Here is a 12,671-nt window from a genome sequence, read left to right on the forward strand (position 1 = left end):
TTAGCCAGAGTTAGGAGACTCTAAATTCTGAAGTTCCTTTATTCCCAAAGAAGCCCAATTGTTAGGGACATTCTGAAAGACTCAAGACTCGTCATCCATGAAATAGAGAGGGAAGGCAGGCTCTCCACTTAGTGTTCTTGGGATGAGGACAAGTCATCCTCATCTGTAACAGAGAATTCTGGCCAAAAGTCATAGGACTCTTTGTGAGTGATAGAAATTGGATTAGTTCTAACCCACACCCCAGGAGTACGATCAAATTAAAAGCTTCTCAGAAACACTTGGAATCATGGGAAATCTTTCCTTTCTAAATAGCGTTTCCCTCAAAACTTCTCAGGGGTGGGATCCCCAAATGGGGAAATAGTCTGTAGAAATCATATATAGATACTCTCTCTATGTGTTATATAAAACCAAATCATCATTTCCTTTTTATAGGCCCTCTGAATTTTAACTGAAGGAAATAATTTAAAATTTTTTTCATTAGTAAAAGCAGTTGATTTCATATCTCAGCTACCATTTAAAAGTTACATACATTTTAAAGTCTTTGAAAATTAATAGCAGTTAATACTAATACAACAGTGCTTATAAATATATATATATAATATATAGCATTAATATAATATATAGCTTGTTGTATACCAGGTGCTGTTCTAACTTATTTAGATGTTAGAATTAGTGAACTGCTTTGAAATTTTGATGTAATTATTATTAACTATAGAATCAGAATAACTATTTTTTGATAGTAAAAATTACACTTAAATAATGGTATATATTATTAAATCATCCAACTCATATTTATGTGTTTTGTATAATATTTAAATTTTGTGGTTATGAAGTTAATTTTGGCATATTACTATCCTTAGTATACATCTAATATGTTCAATTCTAACTAAATATGACTTCCATTATTTAGTATTTCTTAGATCTATCTCTCACTATTATTTTGCCAGATATTCTGGTAAAGTTCTAGTCAGCACAGATGAACAACACAGATAATTTTTTTTTACTTTGTTGCTCCTTAAACTAGCCATATTTTCCCCATAGCCTCACTTTCAGTGAATTCTACAAGATAAAATCATCTTTCTAGTCAGTCTCATGGCTATGCTGATTGTTTATAGTATGATCAGTTTTGAATATTTTTATCCCAAGTATAGTCTAATTTATTTTCCACGTTGCCAAGAATGACATATGATTAAATTATTACTTGATAACTCTTTTAAAATTATTTCTACATGTGCAGTATTTTGTATGAATCATTCATCTATGAATTTAAAATAAAACAATTTCACTATCTCATTTGGCCAGGGGCATACTGCCTCTTTTCCCTACATTAATCTTCTATTTAAATACTAACTAGCTATATTTCTTCTGTTTTTAGTTCATGTATTCTAGATTGAATTTCAGACTGATTATCTTTTAAAAGAATGTTTATGAAAAGTAAGATCTCTAAAGAAGATAACTTTAGAAAACTTGTCCACTGTTTCAGTAGATTCTACATATTTTAAATATGATACTACTTTAAAAGCCACAAAATAATATAGTTATATGAGAATCCAGTGACCATTTGAAAGAAAGGAACCCATTTCTAGAAAATAATCTAAGGAAAAAAATTAACATAATATTATCTTTAGACTAAAGCAGGCTCATACTCTAAAGTGCGTAAAACAGGATTTCAATCTGCAATAGTAAAACACTAAAGAATATATCTATCAATTATTGAAAATGGATTCCAAGGACCTAAAAGGCAAACAGTATAGCAAGTGGTTAACATTTAACTTCTTTTTTGAAATTAGTTAAAATATCCTGGTATGTTAGTAAAAGTAAAAATTCATATCATAATTTATATTTTGAGAATCATGGACAAACAGTTTTTCAATTCATCCTAGTAACCTCTCTTAGAACTATAATTATAGATTTGTTATCAGTCTTCTCTCTATTGGAATGCTGAGATTATAGTTCTGATTGGTATTCTAGGTACAATTTCTGGATACTGAGACAAAAATAGATAACATTAGTTAAACTTCTATTAAGAGTCATGAAATCCCAGAATAACTTCTCAATTAGATTTATAAAAGAATCAAGATCTTTAGGAAAGTAGTTTTTGTTGAAAATCATTATTGAATACACCAGCTGTAATAGGCAGAACATGGTGATATAAGTCAAAGAGACAATAAAACAAACTTTCATCAAAGGCAGGAAAATTGATAACTTTAGTAGCATTTGGATCCTCAACACTGATCATTTTCAACCAAACACAGAATTTGCCCCAGAAACATTGTGGCTAATTTTCTCAATTTATCATCATAAATAGTAATTCCCAAGTGGAATTAACTATGCTGAATTAGAGACTGACAATAGATTTAATAAAAGTGTTAAATTTTACCACAGATCAGAAAACATAGTTCATGCACACATGAAATTTACAATATAAGAAAATGTTATCATGAATAACTGAAATGGAATTTACCTTATGAGTCATTGATCCCAAGAATAAAACCTTTCCAATCTGGTAAAGTTAAAAATGCTAATATTTCAATTCTGTAGTCATTCTCTAATAATGTCCTTAAGCATCATGTCAACAAAAAGGTATAGAAAGCTATAATTTTAGAAGTAGAAAAACTGAAACAGAGATACTAGATCATCATGTTAAACTCAAGCTACTTATGAAGTAAAAAAATACTCATTTCTATATTTTCAAGACAACAGCTAATATAATTTTCTTCGAATAGTTTATATTTTTTCCTTAAAATTTAAGCTTAGGATAGGTAGGGAAGCAAAATATAAAATTTACCAATGGAAAATGTAGCTTATTTCTTCTTGTTGAAAAATAACTCAATTTTCTGGAAATTTAATAGGCTATGATCTGAAAAAATGATCGCACTACTAAGATATTAGTTTCCAGCATTATCAAGCATATGTCCAAATTTGTCTCTCAAATCAATGAGGTGTCCTGCCAAGTACTGCTGATCACAAAACTTTAAATTATATTTATCTCTCCTCAAATGGGGGGTTAAAATGTCTCTTTAATAAAAAACAAATGGGTGTGTTGAGGTCATAAAATTCTATGCAAACAATAATCTAAGTCCTATTCACCTCCATGCTATCATGGACAGTTTTCATGCATCACATAATGAAATGATTACACTAAGGCAAATTTCAGAGTGGGAGAAGAGAGATTTAAAACACTGAGAATTTACCGGGGCTGTAAGAAGGGAAGTGTTGAGTGGGTCAGTAGACATATTTACTGTTATAAAAATCTGCATAAATGAGCCTAGACAGAGAAAGCATCTGTGAATTTGTTAAATTTGAAAACTCTGAGGAGAATAATAAATATAGAGCAGGCAGTGTGGAAAAAAAAAGTCAGTGAAGTTTGGCAGTCTACTGTGCTAAAAGTAGTTGTATGTACAAAAATGGAACCTTATACAGCTGGCTGAAGTCTAAGGAACTGAAATGCAAAGCCAAAATCTCTAGTGCATTAAGAGCCTTGATAGAATATTCAATAAAAATGTGTTTCTGTTAATATTCAGGAATGTATTTCGGGCATATAGTTAAGAAAAAGAAAATAAAGGTTTTCAGAATTACATGTTAGAATAGACAAAATGATTGCTGTGAAACTTAGAACAGTTTAACTATATACTGAACCATATCTATTGGATCACTAGCCAATATCTACTCATTTAGCTCTCTCTCAGAAAGTGTATTGGGGTTAGTTTAAAAGCAGATGCTGCAGAAATCAGAAGTAACTGTTTTCCTGTTTTCATAGAAAACATACCTATGACCCTGACAGAAGTAATTGTTTCTAACACTTTTAAATCTATATATTTATTAACATGTTTAATTATTTTAAAATCATTTATTATTTAGTATATATTGAAAGATTGCAAATAGCATTATGATAAGTTGCAGTGTTTTATATACCATCAGGTAGACATGACATGAATTATAAATTTTCAAAGCTTATCTCAAAGCTACCACCATTTTAAATCGTTGTCCTCATTCTCTCTTCTGCAGCAAACATCTCAAAAGAGAACTAGACTCTGAATCTGTAACTGTCGGAGACTTACTTTCTACCACCTTGGTAGACGTTGAGGTGGATTTAATCAGGGATGGTTTATTTTCTACTTTGACACTGTTGTGAAGACAAGATGTTCTTTAGGGTTCACTTGGACTCAAGAAGTTCTCTTACATGATTTCTGTGCCACATTGACTTTGAAACTGAATTCAGTAACTCACTCATTTATTCACTAATTCAAAAACATTTATTGTGTGCTATGTCCAACCTTTGCTGGGTACTAGGGATACAGTAGTTACTGGACCCCTATGTAGACAACATAGTGCCCTGAAATCATTATCTGAGAATAACTGAAAAAAGAATTCTTTTTTTTTAATGATGAAATTTAACAAATCACTGAATTATAGGCACACAATGAATCACACATTTCTACAAGAAAGCAATTATTATTTAACATTATTTATTGGAGTTTTAGAATTATTTCTCCTCTCTTGAGAGTTGATAATAATTTACAAGCCTGGGAGGTTACAACCCTGTTTATTCCATTTGTTATCTGTTCTCTTGCTCTTGGTCTTCCATCTTCTGACGTTGGTTAGCCCTTGTTGACCTTGACTTGAGTTGATCATTGTCTCTGAGGGTCTCCATCCTCATTCAAGCACTGCCAACTCCTTCAGTAAGTGTCACAGCATGATCGTGTCATTTCTAGAGTTTGCTACCCTTGTCATAGAGCCTTATAATTTCTGTTTCTTCTTATTCTCCTTGCTCTCTCTCCACTCTCTGTACACCTCACTGCTGTGCGGTTTGCATGGGGATGCTGCCATTGCTGCCCTTCTCCCATCCCAGGGTGTTGGACCTCCTCCCTTCGCTGCATCCCCTCCTTACCTCACCACGATAGTCTATGATACTCTGGTATCTGTTCAGACTCTTTCTCTGTCCATTTTGTCTTCTGACTTCTGGCATGAAAAGAGAAGTTACTTATCTATCTCAGCAAATTCCATTATTTCAAATGAAAAGTATTACCATCTGTTCCCTGCTGAAAGAAAGAAAGTGCTCTAGGAAAACTGTTAAACTTTTTTTTTTTTAAGTACTGTTCTTTTCCTTTTAAAAAGATCCATTAGCTGGACAATTGTATTGTGAATCTCATGCAAATACAGTAACCTACTTAGCACAGTGACTTTTTGGCCCTTGCATAATAGCTCACTGTTTTGTGTATGGCCCAGTTATTATGTTAGTGGCCACACCAACCTCTCTCAAACCCAGTTGGAAAATTTGATTGTCATCATTTCTTTAGAATTAATATTTCCCAAAACAAAGTTATCTGTATATTTCCCAAGACACTCAAAATGTCCTCTACCTCCTGACCTTTCTGTTTCTAGCATCATCTACTCATATAGGCTAAAAACTGGGTCCTTTGCCTTCATCAATACTCACCTACCACAAAACTCCTAAAATCCTTTAGGTTTTTGGTTCTTCCTACCCAACCATTCCTGTTTCTTTATTCTAAATATAGCTTCTCTAGTAGATTTGCTTATCAAATTTGAAAGTATTTTACTCTCACAGCAGATTTTCCTATCTCCATTAACTTTTAATTTTGCAGCCAAGTTATCAAACATTTTGCTTTGATATGTCATTCTGATTCTAAATAGCCTGTAATATCTTCCTAATGCCTGGAGAATAAAGCCCGTATTCCAGTCTTGCTCATCTCCCCTACTCCTCAGGGTACATCCTCTCCCCTGAATATGATTTATACTTATCTGAGCCTTATAAGTATAAGCAGTCCCAACCTCAAGATGAGAATGCTGGTTTAATTATCAGCAATAGAAAAATCAAACGCAATCTGCAGCAGTTGAGATGATAATTGTACAATGTCTAGATGTCTTCCATGAACACAAGCCTAGAAACCAAAAAGGTAGAATGTCTTCATCCTGGGGGCCCTGAGGTCTCTGCACTGTTCTTGCATTGTGCCTCATCCTGCCCTATCTGTGTGAGGAGATCACCCACATCTTGCTAATCATGGGGCTGCTCTGAAGTCTTTTCCAGGTCATAGATGTTCACCAGCCATTTTCACCTGGAGCCTCATAAATGATTATCAAAGTCATGCCAGAGGGTCAGTTCAACAAAGGGCATAGAAAAAGAATAAATAATCTCAAGGGAGGTCTATACATGAGGAGAAAAAAGTGGAGCTAGTGAAGAATGCTTGGGAAGAATGTCTGGATGATGGAGAAGGAAGCCTGGCAGAGACCAGAGAGGCTGTGGAGGCAGATAGGTGTGAAGCCAATCAGAGACCCTTTTTTCACCTAGTTGCAGTGTGATTTTTGAGTCAGTTATTTATCACTTGTAAGCTGTCAAGAATAGGGTAACTCTATTTGCCTAGAATTAATGTGGAGAAGATTAAAGGACCAGATAGACAGACAGACAGACAGATATACAGATATACAGAGTTTGGCATAGTGAATATGCAAAAAAAAGATTGAAAATATTAGAAAATGAAACCAGATACAGTATCATGAAGGCTATAATCCTGAAAAGTAAGTTTGAAATGTAATAGTAGATCAATGGGACTTATTTATCATAACTCTATTTCTAGCACCTCATTCAATCTGGGATGGAAAGGCATAGAACAGAATCAGATAATTTTAGTGTTTCTAAACTCCTAGGCCCTCAAATTGCTTTTTCTAAAGAAATAGCAACAACAACAAAAAGCAGGCCTTAAACGGTTGCTATATTTAGACTAACTTTATTGCTGAACTAAGTTTGGAGCAGATGCTTAGAATACTCTTGCTTTACTACCACAAATGGCAAGGAAAGCTCCTGCTGGGGTACGTTCAAGTGCAGCAGTCCAGCGGTGGGGACTTGAGGTCAAGGCTAACTTGCTGTAGCACGCTGCCACAGCTGTCTTCCCGACATCACTCCAGAAGCTCCGGGCAGACAAAGAGTAGTGGTCCCGCAGTTAAAATTTCCCAGGCCATGAGTGTGGGCACTCTTCTGGGAGGCTCTAGCTACTTTAAAAGATCCAGACTTCAGCAATACATTTGTCAGCAAATTTTTTGACTAAAGTATAGAAATATTTTACCATTGATACATAATACATTGTATTTTTGAAACATGTTTGGTGACTTCTTATAACACGAAATTTAGGAAAACAATGTAAAAAGAAACTAAAACTAAAATCTTACCCGTAACCCAGAAATCCAGCAATAACTCATTTAAATAATTTGGTTTATAGACAGCCTTCAAATCTTATTGATGTATGCATACTTACTTGTATATTTTCATATATCTACATATATGCATGTTTAAAATATGAGTTTTAAACATGGGTCATCACTTTACATAATGCTTAACACGCTCTCCTTTTTCCATTGAATAATATCTAACAGATAATGAGATGTGTCATTAAATATTCTTGATAACATGATTTTAATTATCATATGATATTTTTTCTAAAGAATTTAACTAGTTTTATATTGTTGGTAATTTAGGTCCCTGTCTGTATGCTGTTTTTACATTAAAGCAGTGCTACAAAGGACATGTATCAAATAAATGTGCATCCACACACACACACACAGGAAGTTGTGGTTATCACTGATATTTATGATAAATTCCTAAATAAAAATTGTCAGATCAAGTTATATTAATTTATCTATTTATCTGTCTATCCATCAGTCTATCTATCTGTCTGTCTATGGTGTTTGCTGACCATTAGTCGAAGTGCAAATATGTTTCTATTTGAATACTTAATTTGCTTCAGGAGATGTGCTTTGGGAATAGTAATGTAGACATTTGTATTTGCTTGAAGTCTTACTTTTATTATTTCTTATTTATGGCTGGTAAAGGGCCTTATTTTCGTAGGCCTCTGTGGAATTCTTCCCTGTGTTTTATCTGTAGTCCCTCTGACTAAACGACCCGAGCGGTGATTCCACGCTTGTTAATAGAGCTCCATCCTGTGGCCACTCCTTAAGCAATTCAGTCCTCCACAACCAGACAGCACAGCTCTCCCAGCTAATTAGTTTTGAAAGCCTATTGATTATTCCCTGCAAAGCTCCCTCACATCTGCTGCCTCATTTCCAGACCCAGTAGCTCCACACTAATTCCGCCTTTATCATCTGACACCTAAACCCCATAATAATTTCCTAACTCTTTAACTTTCCAGCACAGTCCCATAAAATAAACTGCAAAGATGAATACTCAGTATCTCTCAACGCACTACCCTCCCAGACCCCTCCTCTATAGTTGTTTGGGCATACTCAACATTGAAATCACCTTGAGCTTTCTGATTTTTCCAACTTCCCAAGCTCCTCCTCCTGCCTAGAATACACTCCCTTCCCCTCCCCTCTCCCTTTCCCCTCTCCCACCACCCTTTTAGAAACCCACCTGCACCTGGCACCCCAGATCAAACCTTCTTCCACCTCTCCCCAAACTGAAAGAGCTCTCTCCTGTGTGAATTCCTGTTACCCTTATTTTTATTGGTTCTTCAATTTTGTGGTCTTTTTAGCTCTGTGTTTCCTTACTTGTAAAACAGGTATAATGACAGCAATGTATTCCATAGAATTAATGTGAAGATCAGATGACAGGGTCTGTGCTTAGAAGCACTTAGAAGCATGTCTGAACATTATAAGTGCTCAGGAAACTTCTTTGCTGTTATTATGAAGTGGATGATGATTATAATGATGTTGTATTGAGTCATATCGTTAATTATATTTTCCATTGGCCTATATCACTTCTCCTCAAGTAGAAGATAATTTCCTGCAAAATAGGGACTATGTCATTCTATGTTGCTTCTAATAGAATCTCTGACATAGAGTAGATGCCTAATTACTACTTATTGGTTAGTACATTCCTTTAAGCACAAGTAGGCTGAATAGTGGTCCCGGTGTCACAATTCCCTTTATACGACCAACCTGTAGCACTTCATGAAAACTGAGCAGCTTAGGAAAAAAATACCAAATGTCTGAATGAATCTGAGCAGATTTTTTTGCAAGAACACTTGTCAGCCTCACTATAAAATAATCTTGATTAGCACATGTAAAATAGAAAAAAGCCTTGTCGTAGTTCAGGCTGCTGTAACAAATTACCATAGACTGTGAGGCGTAATCAGCAAACATTTATTTCTCACAGCTCTGGAAGCTGAAGTCTGAGATCACGGTGTCAGAGCAGTCAGATTCTGGTGAGAGCCGCTTCGGGGTTGTAAAGGGCAGGCTCCTATTTTCACGTGGCAGAGAGGGAGCTAGCTAGCTCTCTGGACTCTTCTGATAAAAGCGTTACTCCCATTCATGAGGGCTCCACCCTCAAAACCTAATCACCTCTGAAAGGTGCACACACACACGCACACACACACACATGAAATTCACCTCAAAAATAACATCACATTGGGATTAGGACTTAAACATATGAATTTTGAAATTTTGAGCAGAAATAAACATTTCATCCATTGCAAGGCTTGTCTCCACAGCAACTCTTCACACCTTCCCTCAGATTCAAGTTCCCCTAACGCTGCAACAGGAAGTGGGAGAAGACCACCCAAGGAGGCGGTGGAGTATAGGCAGCCAGCATGGTGTCAGCCTCCTCTCTCATGTATTTACCCTATGATGCCCACTCACCTTTTTGAGGGTGCATAATATCTCATAACTTTATGCCTGTAAGGCTGAAATAACCTTGTTTACTAGATCCTACAGCCCCAGTGGCATTCCTAGGACTCTCTCCTAGACCCCATTGGTTGTGACTTCGTTAAATTCACATTTGTTTAGCAGAGCCCCAGGGTACGAATGGTGAGCCACAGTTCAACAGAGGATCAGATTGCAGGGGAAAGTGACATGGAGAAGTTTATTACTAACGTGAAATGGAGACATTTATTACTTAAAGGTCCTGAAGGAGGTACACAGGACCTCCAGGGGCCACAAGGACAAGGCAAAGCAGGGTACAGGTAGAAAGACAGGACCTGGAGCACATGCCTTTATTAGAGTCCAAGGGGAGGGGGGTGTCCTTGATAAATTTCAAGCAGGGGAAGTCTTTTCTAAGGGCCACATTAGGGGAAGGCCCTGGGCGGCGAGAAGCATGCTTTTCATGGGGTTGTTGGGGACGTCATATCAGGAATTTATATTTACTTGTGACTCTACAGCCGTGACCTAGGCAGGAGTTCCAAGGAGGAGGCTGGTGTTGGTTCAAGGCCCCTGCAGGCTGCCTGGCTACACAAAATAGATATCAAGGCAGCAGTGATATTACGGAGTCCCTTAGCTATCCTCTCGGCACCAGAGTAAATGGCCATAAGAAATAAACCCCCTTGAATGTTGAATTTATCTCCTAACATTCCTGGTCTCAGTTCCCTGACTCAGACTCTATTCTCTTCCTTAAACACTGTTAAAGTCTTTCTTTTTCCTGAGTCCATTTGCCTTAGTTCATCTGCTTGGAACACACATCCCACACATCTTCCCTTGATTACTTATCATCCTACTGTTCTTAACTTAACTGGTATGCCCTTAGCAGAGCCTTTTCAGACATTCATTCTAAAATAGACTTCACCCTTCTTCCACTGCACATTTTATTTTGTACATATGTTCTGCTTTTCTTGCTTTTGTTTTTTTTCTGTCTCAAAGAAACAGGCACTTTACCTCCCTTATGTATTAATACCTGCAAAAATACTTGACATATTACTCTGAGTTCCTTCTATATACATGCATATATGCATAATTGAAAAATTATAAATCATGTATTATTATTAATAAGAAAAGATGAAAAATGAGAACATTACAATAATGTCCAAAATATTTTCTGATTTTAAATAATTAAAATAATGACCAGCATAAGTTCTTTTTATGAGGGCAGTAGACGATTCTTAAGAAGTGGCTCCTAAATTTTTGTTGATGTGCTTTGCAATGGAAAAGTGATTCTACTGAAATAATGTTAAAATAGCACCTGTTTCAAAATAACTAAAAATTGACTGTGGTAAATTCTAATTAAGGAGATACTATACAGTACTCAAAAAATGTCTAGAATTTTTACTGACATTCTTTCCAAGTGTTACATAAAAATTCATGCCAAAATTTGTAAAGTGTTTTGCATTTCCAATGGATTTTTTCCCTTTGTTTTATCTATGCACCTGTTTTCAACTCCTACATATGTATTCCCTCCCACCCCCCAAAAAAAACGAGCTGAAGAACTGGCATCTGCAAAAGTCTGGTGTTTTCAGAATTACATTTATTCAAATGCAATGAGTCTAATCTGTTCTAAAGAACACATTTAAAAAGATAAGAAAAAAAGAATCGCTTCTAAAAATGTTTACTATCAGATCATATTCTCTTTTTTTCCTAATATAAAAGAAAGACAAGATTATTATTTAATTTTTATTTTGCTGTTCATCTCTAAACATCTTCGCATCATTTCATTTACCAGCTGGCCTAATTACATTAACTAACCTTCCCATAGTGTCCTCCAGTAACCTGCTCTCAACTTGCTCCAGCATTTAAAAATCCTTCTGCCTTTTGTTTAAGCAGAGTTGAGTTCAGTTTCTCTCCCCTGTTGAAATAGTCCTGAACAAATTTTTCCCTGCCAATTTTTTAAGAATTATCTGGTATAATTTATCTTTTACGGGTTTTTTTTTTTTTTAACTCAGGTAAGGGGTTTGAGAGAAGCTGGCTTTGGTAACTAGGAAAAGAATCAAAAGACTAAACCTGAATAACCCAAAACTTACTTACACTGTAAGGGCCAATAATACATTCACTTGGCAAGTATGAGATTAATATTTTCCCCCTACATGAACAAGATGGCTGGCTTGGAGGCAGGAGGAAAATTAGACCAGTTACAGTGAATTTAAAAATCAGTGGGGTTTTTTTTTTTTCACACATCAGTCTAGAGTGTGAGTAAACTTTGACCCCTCTACTCAAGTGATAGAAAGAGCAGCAGACCCAGCCAGACTCGTGAAAGTCGCCCCAGTGTTCACAAGCCGATCGAGACACCCTTGCTCCACAGAGAATGTCGGGGAAATCAAGCTGCTCTGAAAAGCAGTTGTCAGCAGCTGAGCGTTTAAAGTGACATATGAGCATTTGCGGATGTAAATACTAAGAACTTTCTGAAAATAGCAGTAAAGACATAAAATAAAGGAAGTAAACAGTTCTTACACAGACATAATTAAACAGTAATGCTACAAGATAAACAGAAGAGGCTCAGTATGAACTGTAAGAGGAGGAATTTAGACCAAAAATGAAAAACTCAGATTATTCCCTTGGTCCCTGGAAGTGATTTCTTCCAATTCAAAAATGAGTAAAATAGATAGATAGATAGATAGATAGATAGATAGATAGATAGATAGATAGATAATTTCCATCAACATAAATCCAAAACCTTAAACTATTGTGCACGTTATTCTTGAGACTCTATGCCCAAGAGTTGTGCAAAGGCCCAGAAATACGACTTAATGCGCAGGTACTGGAGAAGCCCTTTCAATCATCAGTCCTCAGTCTACACTAGCTACACCCAAGGTACCCATTGTCAAGGTCTCATGGTCCCTTTAATCTAGGAATCTGTTGCATTTGTTCCATCTTTAGAACATAAAAGTGTTTGTTGTGGCTAGAACCCCCAGTACCCAATACTCAGTGTGCATCATAAAGCCATTTCCCTTGTGCTTGGCTGTCCCCCTTGGGGCACTGCCAGGAGACAGGGCATCCAT

At 35.9% G+C, this 12,671-nt stretch overlaps 1 long non-coding RNA gene across 6 annotated transcripts in view; it reads left to right on the forward strand.

Moving 5' to 3' along the window:
* Nucleotides 1-12,671, forward strand: part of LOC116281601 (uncharacterized) — a 406,927-nt gene that overhangs the window by 375,318 nt on the left and 18,938 nt on the right. The window lies entirely within an intron of this gene.

The sequence above is a fragment of the Vicugna pacos genome, chromosome 8 (genome assembly GCF_048564905.1).
Source record: "Vicugna pacos chromosome 8, VicPac4, whole genome shotgun sequence".
NCBI classification, from domain to species: Eukaryota; Metazoa; Chordata; class Mammalia; order Artiodactyla; family Camelidae; genus Vicugna; species Vicugna pacos.